Source organism: Mus musculus, chromosome 7 (assembly GCF_000001635.26).
Source record: "Mus musculus strain C57BL/6J chromosome 7, GRCm38.p6 C57BL/6J".
NCBI classification, from domain to species: Eukaryota; Metazoa; Chordata; class Mammalia; order Rodentia; family Muridae; genus Mus; species Mus musculus.
Window position 1 is genome coordinate 54,598,533 of NC_000073.6, and position 26,720 is coordinate 54,625,252.

The 26,720-nt window shown below is 37.4% G+C and overlaps 1 pseudogene; it reads right to left on the reverse strand.

Annotated features, from left to right (window-relative positions):
• The window catches only part of Gm6290, a 53,916-nt pseudogene extending 27,472 nt beyond the window's left edge, over positions 1–26,444 (reverse strand).
• Between the last annotated feature and the right edge of the window lie 276 nt (positions 26,445–26,720).

A 26,720-nucleotide genomic window follows, 5' to 3' on the forward strand; every position in this document is an offset into this window, starting at 1 on the left:
TACATTGTACAAAATTGCTCTCGTAATAAACCAGCAGAGTCTACATCTTCAGAGCACACGGAAGCTTATGAAGCCTAGACATCCGACTGACTGCGCTGGCTAGATGGATGCTTTCAGCTTTAGTGTTGTATATTCACAGACACTCGGATAAGTGGAATATACCCCTTTAGGGTCCAGACTCTTCTTCATTCCATATTCTCCTGCTTATAATATCATTGCTATTGTTCTGGTTGAGGGACTTTAAATGTTAAGTCAAATATGAAAATGCAATGTTTACTTAAATTACATATGTAAAAATGACTACATGAACTATTAATGTATGATTTTATTAGATTGCTCTGATTAAACACTACTCAAAACCACTTTCATTTATAATTCAATCACTGAGGGAAGTTAGGGTAGGAACTTAAAAGCAACTCCTTCAGGGCCTCCACTCCACTTCTCCATACACTCAAGACATTATTGTTCACATGAGAGGGGGATTTAAATGGTGATTCAGTTTTAAATACGAAAATTATGTGTATATTGTGAAATTTATTTTAAGTAAACATCATCTCCAATTCTTAATTTTATACACTAGGATGCTTACAGCTTACTGCATTCCCAAATTAGTTATATCTCCATTTTATATGATATGTCAGGGGTTTGTTTTTCTTTTGCAAGAGTTATCTTCTATCATTTTTGTAGATATTCAAACAACATGTATTCAATGATGATAAAGTGTTTCCTTTAATAAAAAGTAGATAAATTAAAACAAAAATGTAAATATTATTATAAGATGTGCTGAAATTAACACAACCAGGAGAAGAGAGAATAATGACAAAAGGAGATGTCCTTCCTTCTAGACTGATGTTTGCTCTCACCATGCAACTCTGTCCTTCTAATATGTTCAAAAGACACAAGAGAAGTCATAACTCTTAGGGAGCATATAATATCTTATAAATTTATGTTTCCTGAAAACAATGCTAAAATATATTCATATATTTACAGTCTGATGGCAGTTTAAAGATTAAATGACCTAACACACTAGCCTCATAATTGTTTAGGAGATAATTTTACATTGATATCGAACTGCAGGCTTGTAAACAGCCCTAGAATAAAGCTTAAAATAGTGCATAATTTTGAACCTAAAAAGGCTGGTGTAGAAAGGATTTCTTTGCTAAACATTTCATCTCTAATTAAATAAATAGTCTCCTGTAATGTGAATCACACATAATGCACTGTGATACATGTGACTATCTAGAGGATGTATTTCAAGTTATTTTGGCAGTGACCTTCATTTAATGAAAACATCATTGTTTTAAAGTGCTAGACAGAAAAATTAATCTTTCATGACTACCGGCAATATTTTCAAACAAATGGTGAAATGAAATATTTAGCATGTGAGTATGACAGCTTTGAGCTCAGCTGCAGTTCTTTCCTATGGCAGATTTGAATTTCAATTCTTGTTGAGGAACAACAATGATTTAATTTGCCCTAAAGCCTTGGCTTTCATCTCCCTGAACAGTTAAATAGATGTTGATAACTCATGAAAGCCTAACTTATAGAAACCTTATGTACAACTAGGAAGACATAATGCACAGAAGGAAGCAGCTGTCTTTTTAGAAGGGAAAGCTTTCTTTCTCATTCTGAAGTTTAAGGGCTAAGCAATGAGCAGAATTCCTTTGCCATAGGAAGGAACTCTACCTGCTCAGGAAATACAGGAATTAGAGTTTTCTTCTCGGCTAATGGAATAAAACACTGACTAAAAGCAATTGGGAAAAGGGAGGATTCATTTGATTCATGTCACAAGGCCATCATTTCGGAATCCAGTAAAGGAGCTCAAGTAAAGAACCTATGGGCAGAAAGTGAAGCAGATATCATGGTAATATACTGCTTAATGGCTTGCCCCAAGTCAGTTCAGCTGCATTTCTTCCATGGCCTATACCCACTTGTGTCAGAATGGTACTGCCCACAGTAGGCTGAGGCCTCCTACATCAATGGACAATCAAGAAAATGGCCCATAGTCATGTACACAGATTATTCTCTAGTCAAGGTTCCCTTTATCTAATTTTGTTAACTTGAAAAACAGGACTTAGGTATCATGACATGGTATTTATAGGAGGTATACCAGTTTAATGATGCTAAACTAAGTGGAGGAGCAATGTGACAATACTAAGTAATATACTTGTTAAAATAAGGTTTTGAGTCCCACCTGTTTTTAAATTCTTTTAGCTGTTGTTAATTATGTGAGAAATGAATAAAACCAGACCTCTGTATGCCTATCCTTATATATGCAAATCTGAGTAGTCATGCTTCATCCCTAGTGTTCACTACAAAATAGGGCCAAGGTAACAGTCTCAGTAGCACAAGGGTTATCTGTAGGATCCAAAGTCCTACGTTAAGTCTTAGTACTATCACAGTGAACAGACTATTATATCATAATGTACATAGTTAATAAAGTCATATCAGTGACAATGTTATCTGATCATTACTTTTAAGTTTTTTGTCTTCCCATAACATTTGTCTACTTTATTAATGTATATTACTTGAGTATAACAATGGGTTTCATTGTGACATTTCCATGAAGCAAAATCTTATTTTGATTATATCTACTCCATTTTTTTATATATATATTACCCTCCAGTTGGTCTGTTCCCTATCTCAGGTATCTCTCTTCTTGTCTGAAGGTCTTTCTATTTTTAATTTAGATCTTTTATATGGGAGGAAATATGACTATTTTTATTTATGAATGTAGCTATTTTTGCTTAAGAATATATTTATTTCCACCTATTTGCTTACAAATGATGTGATTGATAACCACTCTGAAATGTTTCAAGTCCTATGTAGACTTATTGAAAATAAAACATTACAATAAGCAGCAGATATGTGGAAACATGGTCAAAACCAACAGAGTTTTGTGATCACAAACTAAAACAGTTGTTATCAAAATAGCAAGTAGTAAATGTTGGCGTAAGAAAAATAATTCTGTGCAGTACTGGAAGAATTTCTTCTAGTATAGTCACTGTGGAAAGCTGTTTAGAATCTCCTCCAAATATTAGAAATGTAACTAGACAGGCCACATATGACTACAGTCCCAGATAACTTAGAAGCTCGGTTTGGGTTGGGCATTGTCATTTGACCCCAGACCTAATAGATCAGTCAGTGCAATTGAGTGATATACATCTCAAAAAAATTAAATTAAAATCTGTAGCTGTCCAGCAGCCAGGGATGAACTGGGTAAACCTGAAAGGAGGACTGGAAATGAAAAGGGACAGGTGGAAGAGAAAGTTGAAGCCAAGGCAATATTTCTGATCAAGGCTCAAAGTTTAATATTCAGTTCTGTGTTTATATATGAAAAGCCCACAGACCCATCCTTTGTTCCAGCTGGATTGAGTTGCAAAGCAAGATCAGCAGGCAGACTCCTCAAAGCTCCTGTAGGAAATTGCAACTACAGCTAGGACAGGTGACTACAGGTTGTAAAACCATCACGGATTTGTTTAGCCTATTTAAGGCTGGAGGAAGGACACACACACACACACACACACACACATCAATATTTGATCTAGCACTATCTGTACTGGGTAAATATAATAAAATAAATATTTGTATAAGAGCTGTCTGCATGCCCATATTCTCCATAGAATCTCTCCATCTTCTATCACTTGTTTAGTCTTTATCTATCTCCTATCATAACAGTCTTTTATCACTCTTCATCCATGTCTGCCATTTGTTATTTAACATGTTTATCATCTCTTTATCTTCTATCTAAATACATGTTTACACATCATTAGTCATCCATCCACCCATCATTCGCCTATTTGTTGTCTGAATATGTAGGTCTGCTCTTCTATTTGTCCAGAAGAGCTGTCTTAACAGAATCCAAATGATGTGATGAGACACAGTGAGTTCATGTTGTTTTGCTTTATTTGGTTTTGTTTCATTTCGTTTTGTTTTGTTTTGTTTTGTTTTCTTTTGTTTTGTTTTGATGCTGTGGACAGGCATCAAGGTCTGACTGCCCTAGAGATGGTTACTTCTGAAGCTTCCCTCTATGGCCTGTAGTTCCTGATCTTCTCTCTGATTCCTCAGAGGATTTTTCTTCCCAGTGTGTAAAACTTGGTAACTTTTACCTCACAAGAACTCTAGACTTTTAGATGAAGACTTCAAGTTTATAGATTCAAATTATTTTGTCTTCTCAGAGGTCTTATCTCCTGGTAAATTGTATGATATTGAAACATTCACACTTAATATCCATGGTTGTTGCTAGCAGACAGTAATTTTTATTCTCTATTTGCCCAACCCTTCAAAACTAAATCCACTTGTTTGTCATGTGGCAGGTACTTAATTTAGAGATCCTGTTTCTAATGATGATTAAGTGACAATACACTATTCAAAATAACTGTTGAATAATCCCCTGAAAACTATAATTAATAACACTACTAAGTAATGGAAAGGATGTAGAGGTATGCAAAAGCGTAAACAAGGGGATTTGTCAACTGGCAGAGATTGTGGAAAGCTACCTAGGCAGGATATCACTGTCAAGGATACATCTTCAAGCTTTATCTATAATTCACCCCCCCTGTTTGGAGAACTTTGTTCCATTAATGATAGTTTGTTTGTGGTCCCTTTTCTAACTTTTCCTTGACAGCACATGTTGTTGTTTATACCCTTGGTGGTACTCAGGATTAAATTTGAGGTCCCTGAAGATCTAGGAAAATGTTTCAATTCTGAGCTCCTCACCTTTTTCTTTTCCCCCTTTAAAAAAAATGTATGTGTATGTGTGTGTGGGGGGGGGGGACCAGAAACGTGTAGCATTGGGGAACTAAATAAACAGATTAAAAAGTTAAAAACATGATAAAAATTAAAAATAAATATTTTACTGGAATGATGGTGATACATACTGTGTTTTTTCTTTCCATTTCTACAGTTACCAATGATGCTAAGAATTTTTATTGTTATTAGTTATTTATTTGTCTTCATTTGAGAAAGTGTACAGTAATTCCTACCCCACCTGTGTGTGCATGGCAATGTTTGTACATGCCCCTGTACCTGTGCTTGTGCGTATGTACATGGATATGAAGGTCAGTAGACTATTTGTGGGAGTTTGGTCTTTTCTTGTACAATATGAGTTCTAGAGACTGAATTCAGACTTTCAGGCCTGGAGCCATACTGAGGGCCCTCGTATGCATTTTGAAAATTATTCATTTCCATTGTTTGCCTTTGTAGCTCTAGAATGTTTGTTATTACCAAGTCCTGACTGTTCTCCAACTTTATTCTCTGTGTATTTAGGATTATCTTCATATATATCTGTGTCTTACTGTGTATGTATTACTAGTCTGTCTGCTGATCTTTATTCCATCATATGACCTTTGTGGGTTCAGTGTAAACTCTCAGGTAATATCAGGCTTGAAAGTTCTCCACCTGTATTCCTCTCTTTCAACTACGTTGTTGTTCACATATGAAAATAATTTTGGAATACTACTTCTTAATTTTAAAATTAGGTTTCTATTAAATTCATTTAATGGAGATTTAGGTAAACTAATTCCATATACTCCATAGTATATATTTTTCAAAATTATAATTAAAAGTATGTGTATTTGGCTTTGACATATTTATACATGGCAAGTTGGTTAAGTCAAGCAAGCATATTGACTTAGTAACCACTCCATATTTTTTGCCATTTCCTCTTGCAATTCACACAGAACAAAGATCTAAATGAGCAGTTGTTCTCAAGTGCAGTTTCATACAGAAAGATGACCAAACCCTTCACTGACTTGGCATTCTTGTCAGCCTCTGATTTTTGCCTTAAGGTTTCTATAATGGAATAACTAGGGTTTATCTCCAGGTGTTTCTTTTTCTTTATGTTTTCTTTTTTTTTTTCTTTTTCTTTTTTTTTATTATTAGGTATTTTCCTCATTTACATTTTCAATGTTATCCCAAAGGTCCCCCATACCCACCCCCCCAATCCCCTACCCACCCACTCCCCCTTTTTGGCCCTGGCGTTCCCCTGTACTGGGGCATATAAAGTTTGCAAGTCCAATGGGCCTCTCTTTGCAGTGATGGCCGACTAGGCCATCTTTTGATACATATGCAGCTAAAGACAAGAGCTCCCGGGTACTGGTTAGTTCATATTGTTGCTCCACCTATAGGGTTGCAGATCCCTTTAGCTCCTTGGGTAATTTCTCTAGCTCCTTCATTAGGGGCTGTGTGACCCATCCAATAGCTGACTGTGATCATCCACTTCTGTGTTTGCTAGGCCCCGGCATAGTCTCACAAGAGAGAGCTATATCTGGGTCCTTTCAGCAAAATCTTGCTAGTGTATGCAATGGTGTCAGCATTTGGAAGCTGATTATGGGATGGATCCCTGCATATGGCAATCACTAGATGGTCCATCCTTTCGTCACAGCTCCAAATTTTGTCTCTGTAATTCCTTCCATGGGTGTTTTGTTCCCATTTCTAAGAAACGGTAAAGTGTCCACACTTTGGTCTTCGTTCTTCTTGAATTTCATGCGTTTGGCAAATTGTATCTTATAATTGGGTATCCTAAGTTTCTGGGCTAATATCCACTTATCGGTGAGTACATATTGTGCGAGTTCCTTTGTGATCGGGTTACTTCACTCAGGATGATACCCTCCAGGTCCATCCATTTGCCTAGGAATTTCATAAATTCATTTTTTTAATAGCTGAGTAGTATTCCATTGTGTAAATGTACCACATTTTCTGTATCCATTCCTCTGTTGAGGGGCATCTGGGTTCTTTCCAGCTTCTGGCTATTATAAATAAGGCTGCTATGAACATAGTGGAGCATGTGTCCTTCTTACTGCTTGGGACATCTTCTGGATATATGCCCAGGAGAGGTATTGTGGGATCCTCTGGTAGTACTATGTCCAATTTTCTGAGGAACCAAAGTGAGGCAACGCTGGAGATAGAAACCCTAGGAAAGAAATCTGGAACCATAGATGCCAGCATCTTTATGTTTTCAAACAGATCAAATGAAGCATGTCTTGGGAAAAAAAGAAGGGCCCAGAGTTCTAACTGTCCTTTAACAGAAAAAAATGCTTTACTGCCAAATGTCCTTCCCAATTGTTGGATAAGCTCTTGCAGATCTCTCCATCTCATTAGTGATGCCATCAGGATTTCTGGTCCAAATCAGATTTGTTTTGTTGAGTTCTACTTGATCAATGTACTTTTCCTTTATCTTCTTTTTCTCCTCCTCTTCCTCCTCCTCCTCCTCCTCCTTCTTCTTCTTCCGAACCAACATCTTCTATTTCCGGCTTGTCATCAGACTCCTTTTCTTCTTTATCTTTCTCTTCCTTTTCTTTAGCCTCATCATCACTGACTTCCTTATCACGTTCTTTTCCCACAAAGAAAATAATAATGGGATAGCCAGGAAACTGAGAATGCTTCTTCAACATCTCCTTTATTCTCCTTTTCTCCAAATACTCAGTTTGATCTTCTTTCAGGTGCAAGAGAACCTTTGTTCCATGATCCATTAGTTCACCTGTGTCAGTCCTCACTGTGAAAGATCCACCAGCTGAGGACTCCAATGCATACTGCTCATCATCACCATCCTACGTGATGATAGTCACTTTCTCAGCAACCAAATGCCCAGAGTAAAAGCCACCACCAAACTGGCCAGTCATAGAGATATCTGTACCAGCTTTTTTATTTTTAATTTTTGTTTTAATTTAATTTTTGTTTGGTTTTTTATATTTTTTTCCATATTTTTTATTGGATATTTATTTCAATTACATTTCCAATGCTATCCCAAAAGTCCCCCACAGCCTCCCCCACCCACTCCCCTACCCACCCACTCCCACTTCTTGGACCTGGCGTTCCCCTGTACTGAGGCATATAAAGTTTGCAAGAACAATGGGCCTCTCTTTCCACTGATGGCCAACTAGGTTATCTTCTGATTCATATGCAGCTAGAGACATGAGCTCAAGGGGATACTGGTTAGTTCATATTGTTGTTCCACCTATAGGGTTGCAGACCCCTTTAGCTCCTTGGTTACTTTCCCTAGCTCCTCCATTGGGGGCCCTGTGATCCATCCAATAGCTGACTGTGAGCATCCACTTCTGTGTTTGCCAGGCCCTGACATAGTCTCACAAGAGACAGCCATATCTGGGTCCTTTTAGCAAAATCTTGCTAGTGTAATGGTGTCAGCGTTTGGAAGCTGATTATGGGATGGATCCCCAGATATGACAGTTTCTAGATGGTCCATCTTTTCATCTCAGCTCCAAACTGTGTCTCTGTAACTCCTTTCATGGGTGTTTTGTTTCCAATTCTAAGAAGGGGCAAAGTGTCCACACTTTGGTCTTCTTACTTCTTGAGTTTCATGCGTTTAGCAAATTGTATCTTATATCTTGGGAATTCTAAATTTCTGGGCTAATATCCACTTATCAGTGAGTATATATTGTGCAAGTTCTTTTGTGATTGTGTTACCTCACTCAGGATGATACACTCCAGGTCCATCCATTTGCCTAGGAATTTCATAAATTCATTCTTTGTAATAGCTGATGAGTACTCCATTGTGTAAATGTACCACATTTTCTGTATCCATTCCTCTGTTGAGGGGCATCTGGGTTCTTTCAGGCTTCTGGCTATTATAAATAAGGCTGCTATGAACATAGTAGAGCATGTGTCCTTCTTACCAGTTGGAACATCTGGATATATGCCCAGGAGAGGTATTGCAGGATCCTCCAGTAGTATTATGTCCAGTATTATGAAGAACTGCCAGACTGATTTTCAGAGTGGTTGTACAAGTTTGCAATCCCACCAACAATTGAAGAGTGTTCCTCTTTCTCCACATCCTCCCCAGCATCTGCTGTCACCTGAATTTTTTATCTTAGCCATTCTGACTGGCGTGAGGTGGAATGTCAGGGTTATTTTGATTTGCATTTCTCTGATGATTAAGAATGTTGAACATTTTTTCAGGTGCTTATCAGCCATTTGGTATTCCTCAGATGAGAATTCTTTGTTTAGCTCTGAGCCCCATTTTTTAATGGGGTTATTTGATTTTCTGGAGTCCACCTTCTTGAGTTCTTTACATATATTGGATATTAGTCTCCTATCTGATTTAGGATAGGTAAAGATCCTTTCCCAAACTTCTGGTGGCCTTTTGGTCTTATTGACGGTGTCTTTTGCCTTGCAGAAGCTTTGCAATTTTATTAGGTCCCATTTGTCAATTCTCGACCTTACATCACAAGCCATTGCTGTTCTATTCTATACCTCTCTGTTGCTATACCAGTACCATGCAGTTTTTATCACAATTGCTTTGTATTACAGCTTTAGGTCAGGCATGGTGATTCCACCAGAGGTTCTTTTATCCTTGAGAAGAGTTTTTGCTATCCTAGGTTTTTCCTTATTCCAGATGAATTTGCAGGTTGCCCTTGCTAATTCATTGAAGAATTGAGTTGGAATATTGAAGGGGAATTCATTGAATCTGTAGATTGCTTTGGCAAGATAGCCATTTTTACTAAATTGATCCTGCCAATCAATGAGAATGGGAGATCTTTCCATCTTCTGAGATCTTCTTTAATTTCTTTCTTTAGAGGCATGAAGTTCTTATCATACAGATCTTTCACTTCTTTAGTTAGAGTCACGCCAAGATATTTTATATTATTTGTGACTATTGAGAAGGGTGTTGTTTCCCTAATTTCTTCCTCAGCCTGTTTATCCTTTGTGTACAGGAAGGCCATTGACTTGTTTGAGTTAATTTTATATCCAGCTACTTCACTGAAGCTGTTTATCAGGCTCAGGAGTTCTCTGGTTGAATTTTTATGGTCACTTATATATACTATCATATCATCTGCAAAAAGTGATATTTTGACTTCATCTTTTCCAATTTGTATCCCCTTGATCTCCTTTTGTTGTCGAATTGCTCTGGCTAGGACTTCAAGTACTATGTTGAAGAGGTAGGGAGAAAGTGGGCAGCCTTGTCTATTCCCTGATTTTAGTGGGATTGCTTCCAGCTTCTCACCATTTACTTTGATGTTGGCTACTGGTTTGCTGTAGATTGCTTTTATCATGTTTAGGTATGGGCCTTGAATTCCTGATCTTTCCTAGACTTTAATCATGAATGGGTGTTGGATTTTGTCAAATGCTTTCTCTGCATCTAAAGAGATGATCATGTGGTTTTTGTCTTTGAGTTTGTTTATATACTGGATTACGTTGATGGATTTCCTTATATTGAACCATCCCTGCATCCCTGGGATGAAACCTACTTGGTCAGGATGGAATGTTGTTTTGATGTGTTCTTGGATTCGGTTAGCGAGAAGTTTAATGAGGATTTTTTGCATCGATATTCATAAGGGAGATTTGTCTGAAGTTCTCTATCTTTGTTGGGTCTTTTTGTAGTTTAGGTATCAGAGTAATTGTGGCTGCATAGAATTAGTTGGGTAGAGTACCTTTTGTTTCTATTTTGTGGAATTGTTTGTGAAGAACTGGGATTAGATCTTCTTTGAAGGTCTGATAGAACTCTGCACTAAACCCATCTAGTCCTGGGCTTTTTTGGTTTGGAGACTATTAATGACTGCTTCTATTTCTTTCGGGGATATAGGACTGTTTAGATCATTAACCTGATCTTGATTTAACTTTGGAAACCTGGTATCTGTCTAGAAACGTGTCCATTTCATCCAGGTTCTCCAGTTTTTTTAATATAGCCTTTTGTAGAAGGATCGGATGGTGTTTTGGATTTCTTCAGTATCTATTGTTATGTCTCCCTTTTCATTTCTGATTTTGTTAATTAGGATGCTGTCCATGTGCCCTCTAGTGAGTCTGGCTAAGGATTTATCTATTTTGTTGATTTTCTCAAAAAACCAGCTCCTCGTTTTGTTGATTCTTTGAATAGTTCTTATTTCTTGGTTGATTTCACCCCTGAGTTTGATTATTTCCTGATGTCTACTCCTCTTGGGTGTATTTTCTTCCTTTTGTCCTAGAGCTTTTAGGTGTGTTGTCAAGCTGCTAATGTGTGCTCTCTCTAGTTTCTTCTGGGAGGCACTCAGGGCTATGAGTTTTCCTCTTAGAAATGCTTGCATTGTGTCCCATAAGTTTGGGTATGTTGTGGATTCATTTTCATTAAACTCCAAAAGTCCTTAATTTCTTTCTTTATTCCTTTCTTGACCAAGGTATCATTGAGGAGAATGTTCTTCAGTTTCCACATGAACGTTGGCTTTCTATTATTTATTTTGTTATTGAAGATCAGCCTTAGTCCATGGTGATGTGATAGGATGCACAGGACAATTTCAATATTTTTGTATCTGTTGAGGCTTGTTTTGTGTGCAATTATATGGTCAATTTTGGAGAAGGTACCATGAGGTGCTGAGAAGAAGGTATATCCTTTTGTTTTAGTATAAAATGTTTTGTAGATATCTGTTAAATCCATTTGTTTCATAACTTCTATTAGTTTCACTGTGTCCCTGTTTAGTCTCTGTTTCCCTGATCTGTCCATTGGTGATAGTGGTGTGTTGAAGTCCCCCAGTATTATTGTGTGAGGTGCAATGTGTGCTTTGAGCTTTACTAAAGTGTCTTTAATGAATGTGGCTGCCCTTGTATTTGGAGCATAGATATTCAGAATTGAGAGTTCCTCTTGGAAGATTTTACCTTTGATGAGTATGAAGTGCCCCTCCTTGTCTTTTTTGATGACCTTGGGTTGGAAGTAGATTTTATTAGATATTAGAATGGCTACTCCAGCTTGTTTCTTCAGACCATTTGCTTGGAAAATTGTTTTCCAGCCTTTCACTCTGAGATAGTGTCTATCTTTTTCCCTGAGATGGGTTTCCTGTAAGAAGCAAAATGTTGGGTCCTGTTTTTGTAGCCATTCTGTTAGTCTTAGTCTATGTCTTTTTATTGGGGAGTTGAGTCCATTGATATTAAGGAAAAGTAATTGTGGCTTCCTATTATTTTTGTTGTTAAACTTGGCATTCTGTTCTTGTGGTTGTCTTATTTTAGGTTTGTTGAGGGATTACCTTCTTGCTTTTTCTAGGACGTGGTTTCCATCCTTGTATTGTTTTTTTTTTTTTTTTTTTTTTTCTGTTATTAACCTTTGAAGGGCTGGATTCGTGGAAAGATAATGTGTGAATTTGGTTCTGTCATGGAATACTTTGGTTTCTCCATCTAAGGTAATTGAAAGTTTGGCTACATATAGTAGCCTGGGTTGGCATTTGTGTTCTCTTAGTGTCTGTATAACATCTGTCCAAGCTCTTCTTGCTTTCATAGTCTCTGGTGAAAAATCTGGTATATTTTATTTTTAAGCCATTTTATTAGATATTTTCTTCATTTACATTTCAAATCATTTGAAATATAATATCCCCCCACCGTGCTCCCCAACCCTAACCTCCATGAAGGCTTTGGTTCCTGACCTGGAAATAGTGTCAAGTTTATTTATCAAGTCAGCCTTGGTCATTCCAGTTCCAGTATCCACAATAGGGAGGGTTTGATCTTGTTTTTGGGGAATGAAATTAATGTGCAGGTTCTTCCCTGAGTAGAGTTTACTAGGGTCCATCAAACTATCATATCTGAGTTTATCCAGAGCATCAGATGAATTGGAAATGAGCTTCCTCAGAAAGATCTCTTTGTTGAAGTAAAACGTATTGATGATCAAGGCCATTAACGGGGCAATTTCTGTCTGAAAGCAAAAGTCTTGACCTTCTCCTTCATTGGTTGGTCTTGCGTCCTGGTTTCCTCAATGAAGCTCAATAAGTAGGAAGTGTGGGTGCTTCAGTCCTTCTTAGAAGGAGAAGAAAATACTCACAGAAGCAAATATGGAGATAAAGTGTTGAGCAGAGACTGAAGAAAAGGCTACCCAGAGACTGTCCCACCTGGGGATTTATCCCATATACAGTTACCAAACCCAGACACTATTGTGGATGCCAAGAAGTGCATGCTGAAAAGAGCCTGATATGGTTGTCTTTTGAGAGGCCCTGCCAGAGTGTTACAAATACAGAGGCAGATCTTCTAAGCCCACCTTTGGACTGAGCACGGGGTCCCCAATAGAGGAGTTAGAGAAAGAACTGAAGGAGTTAAAGGGGTTTGCAACCCCATTGACAAAGCAACAATATCAACCAACCAGAACCCCAGAACTCCCAGGGACTAAGCCATCAACAAAGGAGTAGACATGGTTCCATCTGCAAGTAGCAGAGGATGGCTTTGTCATGCTTCAATGGGAGGAGAGGTCCTTGGTCCTATGAAGGCTCGATAGATGCTCCAGTGTAGGGAAACTGAGAGTGGGGAGATAGGAGTGGGTGGGTGGGTTGAGGAACACCCTCATAGAAGCAGGGGGAGGGAGGATGTGATAGGGTGTATGGGAGGGGAGGGAAAAAACAGGGAAAGGGCATATCATTTGTAATTTAAATAAAGAAAATATCCAATTAAAAAGAAAGAAAGAAAGAAAGAAAGAAAGAAAGAAAGAAAGAAAGAAAGAAAGAAAGAAAGAAAGAAAGAAAGAAAAGAGAAAGAAATGAGCACACTGGAAAAGAGACTAGCTGCACCAGGACACTGAACAGCTCGTATTAATTCATTATTTCTGTTTGTTTGTTTGTTTGTTTGTTTGTTTTTGTCTTTTGTTTTTTGTTTTTCGAGACAGGGTTTCTCTGTATAGCCCTGGCTGTCCTGGAACTCACTTTGTAGACCAGGCTGGCTGTGAACTCAAAAATCTGCCTGCCTCTGCCTCCTAAGGGCTGGGATTAAAGATGTGCTCCACCACCTCCCAGCCGTATTAATTCATTCTTAATGGACTTATACCTACACATTTTCTGCTAGAGATATTGATAGAAGCTAAAGCATATACTATTAATTTGTTGATTTTTATAACTTTAACTTTACTTTAAATAGGTTAGACAAACTCCAATTAAATTTATACAAAATTCTTATGTTGGTAAAAAAGTCTGTTGTGTATTAAATGTAATCAGTGAATTTTAGGGAACATGTAAGGAATAATGCAGAAATTCACATAGTAAATAATTAGTTTAATAATTTATATAAATCTTTGATTTTAGTGGCATTTACTTGTTATATAAATACATTGAATGATTACTGTGAGATGAAGATTCCATCTATTGAATCTTTTTAGTTAGTTCAGAAAACTGAAAAAAAAATTGCCTTCATTATTTTACTTACAAAAGCCGCCCAGCAACGTGATGAAATATAGAGTTAATGCACTAGAAATATTTTCAAAATTGACAAAGTCAGTGCAATTGTGTTAGGCTCTAATGGCACTGTTACTCTCCTAAAATACATTTTGTAGCTTAGTATCCACCAGTATAATTTATTTTTAAATGGTTCGCTTTTCTAGAATAAAAACACTTGAAACCTATTTTTGCACTGTCTTTATTAGGTAGAATGTCTCAGTAGATGATGAAATTCAGAGTGTCTGAGCTCATAAATTCCCTGGCACTTCACTGTCATCCATAATTTTTCTCTTCTCCATCATGCAAATACTGTGAAATAGTCATTTTACTAAACCTAAAAACCTCAGTGAAGATGGCTCTCCTTTAGCTCTGGATATACCAAAATGTAAAAACACTAGCAAGACTCGTCTAAAGGGGTTAGAATTTTACTCAGTGAAATTAAATTTCAAGAAATCGCTAATAAATTTGAATGTGATCAGTAACATTGAATAACCACAGCACTTGCTAAGATAGTGCATTTAGTATTTCAAATGTCCACTAATTATATTTTCATTTGTTCACTAGTATTCAGCAAGACATTTGGTGCATACAAAGAATAGTTTTGCCTTTATTCATAAATTTTAAATCTTACAGGCCATCACTTTTATTATCACTGAAATGAACTAATTTTCAACATCATTTAACAAAACCATTTTCTCTTTGTGGAACCCAAACATGTCAGAATAGTTTCTGTCTGAAGACTTGAATGCATTAAATGATATTAGTATATAGAACATATTCAAATAATTCAGAGGACAGTGTACTAGCAAGAGAAGTTTAAAGGTAAATCATATTTAGTTTTTCTTAAGTTAGTATGTTCTGTACATTTTTAAAGGCTATTTATCTATTTTGATTACTGATGCTGTAATGAAACACATTTTCCAAAGCAAGATAGGAAAAGAAAGGGTTTATTTTAGCTTACAGATTACAATCCATCATTGAGGAAATTCAGGGCAAAATTGAAGCCAGACCTACTTACTATTCCACACACATTACTTCTGACCAACAAATTCACTTACAGTCAAGGGACTACAGCAGAAATCTTGAAGTATTGGTGCTTTTTAGCTTTCACTGTTATGTCTAGCTTGGGTTTGATAAACCTCTGACCCACCTCTCCAGAGATGGGCACTCACATATCAATTAAAAATCAAAGCCATTCTTACCCTGGCAATCCTCAATTGAGACTCACTTCTCAAATGACTTTAGTCTTTGCAAAGTTAAAACAAACTATACTATCTATAATATTTTGATCAGACTGATATTTGTGAGTATAATTTCCACAGTGCATTTGTTGACATTTGTTTTTTGTTCTCCTGAACTGAGCAAGCTGCAGTTGGAGAATTCTGCATATGCATACAAGGAAAGGTTTTGTTTGAGACAACTTGTGTAGAGAAATTTTAGCCCAGCCACATGGCTACTCTGGCAAGGGATCACATCCAAAACCTTCAAGGTCTATATGATCCAGCCGGAATGCAGAAATGCCCTAGACTACAGTATGATCCTGCTGGAATACAGACAAGCCTTTAGTACATACCTTTAATCCCTAATAATAAAGATGAGGTTAGTTTCTAAAAGGAAGCAGCCATGTTTGAACATGACATCTAGTGGAGCACAGACAAAATGACAAATCAGATAAAGATTGAACAGAATTAATTACAGATCAGATATGCACCCTATTCTTACAAGAACAACAAAGGAAAGAGGATACTTAAGGCATCAAGGGTAGTATCATGTTTGTGTGTGTGTGTGTGTGTGTGTGTGTGTGTGTGTGTGTGTGTGTGTGTGTCAGTTTTATCTGTATAGTTTTAAAGAGATGGGCTTCAGAGATAACAAGCTAAACACAGGTAAAGATTGAATGAGTCAGAGAATGAGAATGATCCAGAAGATTAGAACATAGTGCTAAAATTAGTTTAAGGCTTAGCAGAGCAATTCAATCAGAAGCCAAGAAAAAGCTGGATTGAATTAGTTAGCTTGAAAGATTAGATTGTACTGAAAATAGAAGCTTCCAAGCCTAGGTCTAGGGATAGAACAGAGCAAGAAACACTTTGCACTCAGCCCAAGCCATGTATTCCTAAAGCTACGGTACAGCTCTCATCTCATTCCTTCAATGGAGAAAATAAAAGCAACATTTACAAGCTTGTTATTTATTTATTTATTTATTTATTTATTTATTTATATCTTTTATTAATCATTCAATTCATTTACATATCAAATGTTATCCCACTTCCCTGTTACCCCTCTACAATTCCCCTACCCAACATCTTCTCTCTCTCCCCTCCCCTTTGCCTCTATGAAGGTGCTTACCCATCCACTCTATCTCTCCTGGCCCACTACTTCAGCATCCCCTTATGCTGGGGCATCATACCTGCATAGGACCAAGGGCCTCCCCTCCCACTGATGTCAGACAAGGCCATCCTCTTCTACATATGTATCTGGAGCTTAGGATTCCTTCAGTATACTCCTTGGTTGGTGGTCTAGTCCCTAGGAGCAGTGGGTGGTCAGGTCAGACAACATTGTTCTTTCTGTGGGATTGAAGTCCTCTTCTTCTCTCCTCCAGTCCTTCTGCCAGCTCCCCGACTGGGGTCCCCAGCTCAGTCCGATGGTTGGCTCCAAGCATCCACATCTGCATTGGTCAGTTGCTGGCAGAACCTCCCAAGGAACAGCCACACCAGGTTTCTGTCAGCAAGCCACTCTTGGCAACAGCAGCAGTGTCAGGGTGTGGTGTGTGCAGACAGGTTGGATCCCCAGGTAAGGCAATCCCCATATGACTCTTCCTTCAGTCTCTGCTCCATTTTTGTCCCTTTCTTTCCTTTGAGCAGGAACATTTCTGAGTTAAAAACTTTGAGATGGATGGGTAGCCTTATCCCTCAAATGGGGGCCATGTCTATCTACTGGAAGTGGTCTCTACAGATTCTATTTCCCCTTCAATGTCATCCTAGTTGAGTCCTGGGAGTCTCTTGCTTCCCTGGCTTCTGGGACCCTCCAGTGGCTATCTCTAGTTCCTCATTTCCCACTGCTACATATTTGTATTTGATTTTCTGACCCTCTGTACCTCTCTCTCTAGTCCCCTCCAATACCTGATACTGTCCCCATTATTTCCTCCCCCTCCCCTCAGAGCTTATTTTTTTTGAGAGCCAAATGTTCTTAGTATCTTTTATCTTTGCATCATAATCTAGACCATCCACATATTCAAAATGAACTGTCCAAATTAAGCTACATTTAAGCAGAACATTTTTGCTTATTGAACCATTATAATCTCTCCCTTTGAAAATGAACTCTTAACAATTTCTTGTTCACATTGACTTGGTAATCACTAGTCACCAATCTATAGGCTCAAGTCATGAGAAATACTTTAAGTTATGTGTTCAAACTAAATAAATATTTGACTTTATGAATTTTTTTATAAATGAACAAAGTGTTTTACACATGCTTAATAATTTCCAGAGTGCACACATTACAATAAAAAACTCTGGTAACCTGGTGTTGAGACACTCTTCACACAGCTTTGTTCAGAGTGACAAGGCCATGTTCCTCTGTTCATCTTGTTCATCTTGAGGAAGGTTGTGAGGTGCTTCTCAGCATGTTAAGAATGATATTAAAAACATTGAACCAACTGTTAACTGAAGATTAATGCCAGTCTATTCTCGCTGTTCTGGAGGCTGGAAGCCCATGAACAGACTGGCTGCTCTGAGCTTTTTCTCCTTGTTCTTAGATGAATGCATGCTTTACCCTCACAGAGCTCAACTCATAACAAGAATCAAAGGCAGCAATTGCAACACACAGACGAGACTCTCAGAATACAGTGGAAACAAACAGTTCTTCAGAAAGTGCTTGAAGTTATCTGTGAGGAGTGAGAGGACAGCGTGACCTTGCTCTACACAATCTCCTTCAACACTTTTCTTTAAATGAGAAAGGAATCTCAAATGTGGTTCTATAAAATAAGTCAATGTTTTATCTAAACAATAAGAAAATGAAAACATTACATCAGAGTGAGAAACAGAGATGTGGCTAAAAGATGGCATCTTGTCACTGGAATACAGTTGTTTCTGGCTCTGACTAGTCTTTAAAATAAAAGGAAGACGTTTGAATTTACTTGAATTTTACACACGCTTTCTACTTTTGTCTATTTTCTTGAATCTAATTCAGAGTAGAGGTATATTTGGTATATTTATCTCAGTGCCCTGAAGAATGTGAAGTTCAAGAACATTGGAAAGGCAAGAGCATTGCATCGTGGATCAAGCTAAGATAGCCAGAGAACTTTGAGACAAAGGGAGAGACCAAAAGCTGGCAAACCTAATGAAAGTAACCCACTTCAGGGAGAATAAGTCCTCTTCTGGAAATGGATTGCTGTCTTTCCTAAGTTACCATGGAAGGCCTTGTCTTCAAACTCCAACAGTCCCAGGAGACAAACCAGAGTAAACCATAGCATTGCTGATGAACCAAGATCCCAGAGCATCTTGGGATGGCTGTCCTGCAGATGGTACTCAGATGAGAAATGATTACCTTCCTCTAATACTGGTGAGTTTGCTTCTTCTTTTGGATTGTCCGTAGGGTAACAATTTGTCCATTGGGCAAATCCCAAGGGAAGTTGTAAAGGAGACTAAGATAATAATGATAGCCATCCATCACATTAATGCACTTCACTTTAAGAATGACATTTCAGTTCCTGGGGGTAGGAGCATTTTTGGCAGCTACTTGTAGAATAAAAGCACACAGTGGGAAATCAATCATTAAATGAATATGAGCTATTTGATTTTATAAATGTTTGCTACTCCTGCAATAACATATCTTAAGTAGCCCATGTTTATGTAAATTTTTACTGAATCTCTTGTTAAACACAACTCATTTTCTTTTCCAGCAAAGAGTGGGTGTGTGGCATTCTTCTTAGCTGCCACTCAACCCTGCCACAGTTTTGCAAACTGTTTTCACAATGATCCTTTTATAAAATGCTACTTCTCAAAATCCTAGATGGTGTTAATTTCTTAACATTTAGAAAGAACATCATCTCAAAGGTTAACAACAACAACAAAAAAATCAGCCTTGTGCTAGGTTGAGGGTATAAGTTGTTATTGAGCTCAACTTACTTTTTTTTCATATGCAAAACATTTTCCAAGGATAAAATAAGCTACAACTCAAACAAAAAATATAATATAGGCATTCACACATAATTAAAAAGTAGTCAAAAACAATTTTTTCTTTTGCCATAGGGAAACAAACCTCACACTTTCTAATCTAAGCAATATTTCCAAGGTTTGTGTTTAATTATTATATTGTAATTTTTTAACTACATAATTTCACCCAGGGCTTGTAATAGATTGGCTTTTAAAAAGTTATTTCATTATGTAAAATAAGTATTATCCCCTATTTTTAACATGTCAAATAATTTAAATATATTTTTATAATTATTAGGGAACAAATCTAAAGATTTTATATTTAAATGATAATTTGACAGATCCTTTCCTGACTGACTGCACATTATAACTGATATTTGATAATGTGAAACATAAACATAAGTATATCCAAATAAGGGGTAGTGCAGTCAGACTAAAAGCTTTTATTGAAGAGTCAACCCTGATGAAACAGCGAACAGTTACCCAAATATAGAATAAATCACAAAGGCCTTATAGCAATAAAGGGAAAGAGTGCTGTTGCCTTGGGAACTTATTGTGGAGAAAGAAAATAAACAAAACAGGCAGTGGACTGACAATCTTTTTACACTCCAGTATATTCAAAAGCCTGTTATGAACATTATGGTTCTACCTCAAATCAACACATTTTAAGGGTCACAATCTATTTTAAGGTGCTTAACAGAATTACAGTTATTTAATTGTCTTCAGAACTGATCAGTAGGAAAAGCACAGCTATTACCTTTTATTATACCGGTGACAACCTTCATTACTGTCTATTTACTAACAAAGTATGTGATTTGGATCCATGCATGTATTTATTCCAAGAATTTCATGACTTTAGTAATATAGTAATCATAGACTTTGAACTACAAACAAAGGTATAATGAAAGGATGCCTTGCCCTGTGTGCTTCACAATTAGTACAGAAAGAATATTTCTTCATCTATATTCTTACTTGGTCTACTCCCACTGTAACAAACAAACAAACAAACAAAACAACAAAAGCAAAACAACAACAAAATCAACACATGAGTGAAGACAGAGTAGGGTGGAGAACATGATCTTGTTATTTAAAATTGTATTACAGAAAGGTGAAACTCACAAATATAGCTATTTTGCACAACAGAAATGTTTCTTACCAAATCAGTTCATCAAGGCAATTTACCTGATTTAATTACATTTATGAATTAGTCATGTTTTATTTTCTCTAGTGCATATATCTTTAATTTCACCTCATGAGTATGATTTTCCCAGGCTCTCAACTTTGCAAACATCCTTCACTTATTGCTGCCTTTGAAAATTCATCAATACAGATTATTAATTTCCCACCTCAAAGGTTTTAGTTTAGATCCTCAGTGCCAATTTGAGCTACTAGGTTTAAAGGTTAAAATGAAACATTAGGCTTAATGCCTCTGTGTTTTATAATCAGACAAACAATAATTTCCTGTATTTTATGGTGTTCTATACTGCACTCCTCTGTTATTAGAGTGTGAGTATGTAAAGGGACTATGTATTATGTGTTCCTAGATGAAACCATCTTTGAGGCACAAGTAGATAAACTATTAGTTCAATTTCTTCTCTGATGTTATGACAAAACAGTGGAGAAAGGCATCTTAGGAGATGAAAAGTTTTATTTTCGCTTATTGTCCATCACTGAGGAAAGTCAGAGCCAGAGCTCAACCAGGGAAATGAGTCAGAAGTCATGAAAGAATTCTAGCTCACTCATGCATACTTAGCTAACTTTCTTTTATAGTTCAGGATCATAAGTTCAAGAAAGAAAACAAGTCACAATAACTGAATAGGGTACTCTATATCAATTAACCATCAAGACAATCCTTTAGAGATAGTTGTTCCCACAGGAAAAACTGTTTTAGTCAATTTCTCAACTGAGACTCTTTTCCCAGATGACTCTTGGATCTATCAAATTGGCAGAAAAAAATTAGTTAAAGATAATTAGGACATCTATACAGAAGCCAAAAGGAAATTATTTGGAGGGGGTGAAATAATGAGTTTTTATTAAATTACAGAACTAGATGTATTCACAAATGAGTATATAAAGTATAAGTACACAACAAGGTAGATTTTTAGTGTGATTGCACGTTATTTGATAAGCTCCAGAAGTAGGTAAAATATTTCCAGCAACCAGGTTTCTTATTTAGAGTCTGTGTCAAATATCTCTTTCAGATTGTTGATACTTGAGATGGATCACAGGCTGCAGAATGTTTGTAGATGTCTTAGATCCAGTATCCGTAGTAACTGGATGACATATATATTACAGGAGGACTCTCTAGAAAGGCACAGGTCAAACCAGGCACCATTATCCAAGAATCCCTTCTTTTTTTTTTTCTTTTTTTTAATTAGGTATTTTTCTCATTTACATTTCCAATGCTATCCCAAAAGCCCCCCCCCACACTCCCTTACCCACCCACTCCCACTTTTTGGCCCTGGTGTTCCCCTGTACTGGGGCATATAAAGTTTGCAAGTCCAATAGGCCTCTCTTTCCAGTGATGGCCAATTAGGCCATCTTTTGATACATATGCAGCTAGAGTCAAGAGCTCCGGGGTACTGGTTAGTTCATAATGTTGTTCCACCTATAGGGTTGCAGATCCCATCCCTTCTTAAAATGCACACAAAAGCTTGCTCCACATCACCATGCATGGTATTTAGAAATGCATGGTAGATGCTTATCAGTGAAGAGTGCATTCATTCCTGCAAACTCAAGAGGTATCAGTCACACCTATTTATCCTTCTTGATTACATGATTCAGACTACAGCATCCCCTCCTACCAAAGAAAATCTTGTCTGAATAAACACTAAGTTTCATATAAACTTACATGACAAAAAATGATTCCTTCTAGCCCAAGACATTACATGTGCAAAACTAGGCACTCACCATCAACACAGCCCAGGCTAACACTATGGCTAAAAAAAACTTTTTACATCATACAGAAAACTCTTAGAGCTCAGTTTATCTTCTAAAAACTAGACTCTATTCCCAGGTGAATGCTGGAAGAAGGGCTTTCTTTAGAACATCAGAGGGAGTAAGGGGACAGAACATGGGCTGGGTTGGAGGGAGGAAAGGGAAGGAGGAAAAATGTGCTTATAATTTAATTAAATGAAATGAATGACAGTAGAATGAAAGAAAGTGAAAAGAAGAAGGACAGAAAGAAGGAAGGAAGGAAGGAAGGAAGGAAGGAAGGAAGGAAGGAAGGAAGGAAGGAAGGAAGGAGGGAAGGAGGGAAGGAGGGAAGGAGGGAAGGAGGGAAGGAGGGAAGGAGGGAAGGAGGGAAGGAGGGAAGGAGGGAAGGAAGGAAGGAAGGAGGGAGGGAGGGAGGGAGGGAGGGAGGGAGGGAGGGAGGGAGGGAGGGAGAAGAGAAAGTCCTTATTTGCCCAGTAACCTTGTGGCCTTCCTGGGATCTCTTGAATTTAAATGATCCAGTCTCCACTGTAGAGCAGAAGAGTGGAGTTGCCTTCTTATGCATGTCATATTGTGCTAGACTTTTTAGAGAAGAACACATTGTTTAGCTCATTTGCTTGTAATAGTCATTAAGGGAACAATGGTCAGGTTCATGAGTTCCCTGTAGTATCATCCAAAGCCACTCTTATACTGTAATTTACCAAACTTCTTTTTAATGATATTCTACTTGAGAATCCTCTACAAAGGCAAATCTCTGTACAGGGACCTCAGTGTCAATTACCAAGTACAGCAAAGCATATTTAATAAAACATGTCCCAATGCCAATGTTTCACCATCAAACTGACAGAAAAACCAAATCTAGCTGTTGTCTCTGCTAGCAAGTAAAAGAAAGGGAAACACACAAAGCTGAGTAGCACTGAACCATTTTAGACAGCATGTGACAGTAGCTTCCAAACAGGAAACAGAACGACCATTTTAACCCCACAAATCTATTCAAGGAATTACTATTCAGATAACCGCCATGAATGTATCCATAATAGTAGAAATAATTGAAAGTTACTTACAGCTCTAAAGTGGGTGAACAGAATTGTCAGCCGGAAAATTGAAATCAATTCCAGTAGAAATGAGACATGGGCTGTACAGTGACTTGCTATTCTTGCAAAGGACAGAGTTCTGCTTCCAGAACCCACACCAGAGTACCACAACAGCCTGCAAATCTATCTCCACAGAAACAGATGTTTTATTCTGGCATGCATGATCACTGTACTCACATGTACACACTCACCCACAGACAAATGCATATATATGTAAATAAACATAAAATATATAAATACTCTGAGACCATTCAAGGAATACTCGCTTCTTCAGCTTGATTTGAAATAAGATATCAATGTAGTGTGACCAAAGACTTTAGGGCAGGTCAGTTGGTCAGCATTGTAATAAATTAAGATGAGATTTATGAAATGAACAATATACTCTTATTTTTCTCTACAGACTCTTTGTCTGAAGTATACTATAAAGTAATTGGAGAGAATGACAGGACTGAAATAAACATACCTTAGCAATTACAAGTTAAATCATGTCACCATTACTGGCTTTAATAACTTCCCATCTCTTCCAATCAATTCAGACAAAGCAATGAGGTAGTAGCAAGTAAGAATATCATGTACTTATATCCCAAATCTATGAATTATATTAGAACAATTTATTTACCCCCAATAACAAGTTTGTGGGATTTTTTAACACAGTTTATTTGGGTGTTTTGCTGGGTCTTTCAGAAAAAAATTCAGTTTAAAACAAGAAATGGATTCATATACTTACCAGTCAATTACAGATCATTAAATGATAAAAATTCCTGATAGGCTGCACATGTTCCAGGGAATCATCCTACCGTAGTCCCTGCGCCAATTGGCAGCTATGTCAAGCATCACTAATTTACAAAGAAGAGCACATGAAATGGAAAAGGAAAACTGGTGAGCAGTAGGAAAAATATAGAAGAGGATATGGGGGCTGAATTTCAGCAAAACATATTGTGTTCATGTATAAATTCATAATAATTTTTGAAATATCAAAGTAGAGGATCAGGGAGATGTGTCAGTAGTTATGAGCACTTGCTCTTACAGAACATCTAGATTTGATTCCTAGCACGGACATGATGGCTCGTACTACGTGTAAGTTCAATTTCAGAGCATCTAATGCCCTCTTCTGACCTCCACTGACTCATGCACATATATGGTGCACATACATATACACAAGAACATGTACTTACATGTAAAATTAAGTAAATCCATATTTTTAACCAGATACAGAAGAGAATGCCTTTAATCACAGTCTTCAGGAGAATGAGGCAGGTGGATTTCAGTGAGTCTGTAATCAATCTGCTCTACCTACTGAGCTCCAGTCAAGCTAGGACTACATGGTAAGACCCTGTCTCAAAACAAACAAATAACAAAAAAAGAAATAAGTAATTTTAACATATCAAAACATCAAGTTTTCATTGGTATAATAATACTAAGACCTGAAAACTGGGTTATCTGGGACCTACATCTTAGATGAAGAGAAGAGAAAGTATTTGTCTTATACACGTACTAAGACACTGTATTATTATCATGGGGATAAGGGACTGTACAGTGAGTGCAGACATCTGTAAATAATTTTACAAATACAATAAAGTAATAAAGTCTATGATCCTAAAGGGTTAAACTTCTTATGTGTCCTTATGTTAATAGCTTATAATGTTCAGTTTAGGAAATGTTGGGATGGCATTGTAAGTATTATATCAAAGCTCAGAGCATTGGGCTTTTGATTGCATTTCCACATCTTGTGGAAGCCATTTTTTTTCTTAATAAGAAAAAACATATTGCTACATATGCAGCTAGAGACACGAGCTCTGAGGGTACTGGTTAGTTCATATTGTTGTTCCTCCTATAGGGTTGCAGACCCCTTCAGCTCCTCTAGATCCTTCATTGGGAACCCTGTGTGCCCCTTGCTCTTGCGAAGATTATGTGCCCAAGTACAGGGGAATGCCAGGGCCAGGAAGCAGGAGTGGGTGGGTTGAGGAGCAGGGGGAGGAGGGAGGGTATAGGGGATTTTTTTTTAGAGGAAACTAGGAAAGGTGATAACATTTAAAATGTAAACAAAGAAAATATCTAATAAAATAGTTTTTAAAGAAAGGACATATTGAAAGGAGAATGCCACACACCTTCCTAATTAGTAGTTTACTTACTAAACCAGGACTTGCAACAGTTACTAAGGATAATCAAATTGGGGGTGGAGGTGGTATACACCTTTAAGCCTAGCATTCAGTTGGGGCAGGTGGATTCCTCCTCAGATCAAGACCATCATGTTCAACAAAGCAAGTTCCAGGTCAATCAAACCTACACAGAGAAACCCCATCTTGAAGGAAAGAAAAAGAAACAAAGTTTAGTCAATTATATTTTTGACATTATTTAATTTGTTACATAGAATTTCACAGTTACAAGCACACACACACACACACACACACACACACACACACGCGCGCGCGCGCGCGCGCGCGCACATGCCCATGCACAAGCACCCACACACCATGGTTGGGGGAGAAGATGAGAAAGAGGGAGAAAAAGGGGATGGTAAAAGAGACAGAGAGAGACAGAGAGACAGAGACAAAGACACAGAAACAGAAACAGAAAGAGAAATCATACAATTTTAATTTCAGCCACAGCACAAGTCAGAGTGGGGGTTCTTCCCACAAACCTTCAAAAATGTTAATGGAATCTGAACATAAAGCCCCAGAATGAAAATGAACTGTGGCTTTCTGACTCATAACATGTGCCTTTAAATTATATCATATCCATTTCATATGTCCCTAAATAACATGCCTGCATATACTCTTATACTTTATAAACATGTGAATCTAAAGGGGCAAATACTGCATTATCTTTTCCAGTCATGGTAACCTGCCATGAACCAGGAAGAGAAAAAACATAAAACAAGTGTATGGCTTTCATGTGAACAGACCAGGCTTCTCTGCCCTGAAAAAGGCATGAAAACGTCTTAAATTTTCCATCTGCTGTTTACACACTTAAATGCCTATTCACTTAAATGCCTTCCTTACCTTAGCGTCCAACAATATACCATTGATCTTATGCCAGAATCATTTTTTCTAATACTGTTGCTGTTATCGTTTTACAGTTTTGTATGGAATTATTTGATTACTAGCTCACCGCTCCTCTTCTCTGCAGGTCACTGGAAGTAGAATCTTCATCTTCATGCTGCGCTGCGCATAACACTTAGCCCTGGATGCTTATCCCTATAAGAGTCAGCTGACAGTGTCATTTTAAGCAAAATCTTCCAAGAAGGCAGAAAAGAGAAGGAAAGAGGGTGACAAGGTGCTTAATTTCATGACTCATGTACTTGCTGAAAAGTGGCCAGCTATGAAGCACATTAGGGAGAAGGTGCAAGACCCCTTTGCTTGTCTTGTAAGGCCATGATAAAAGATATCAAGTTCCAGAGGCAACACACATTATAGAAATGGAAGGAAACTGAT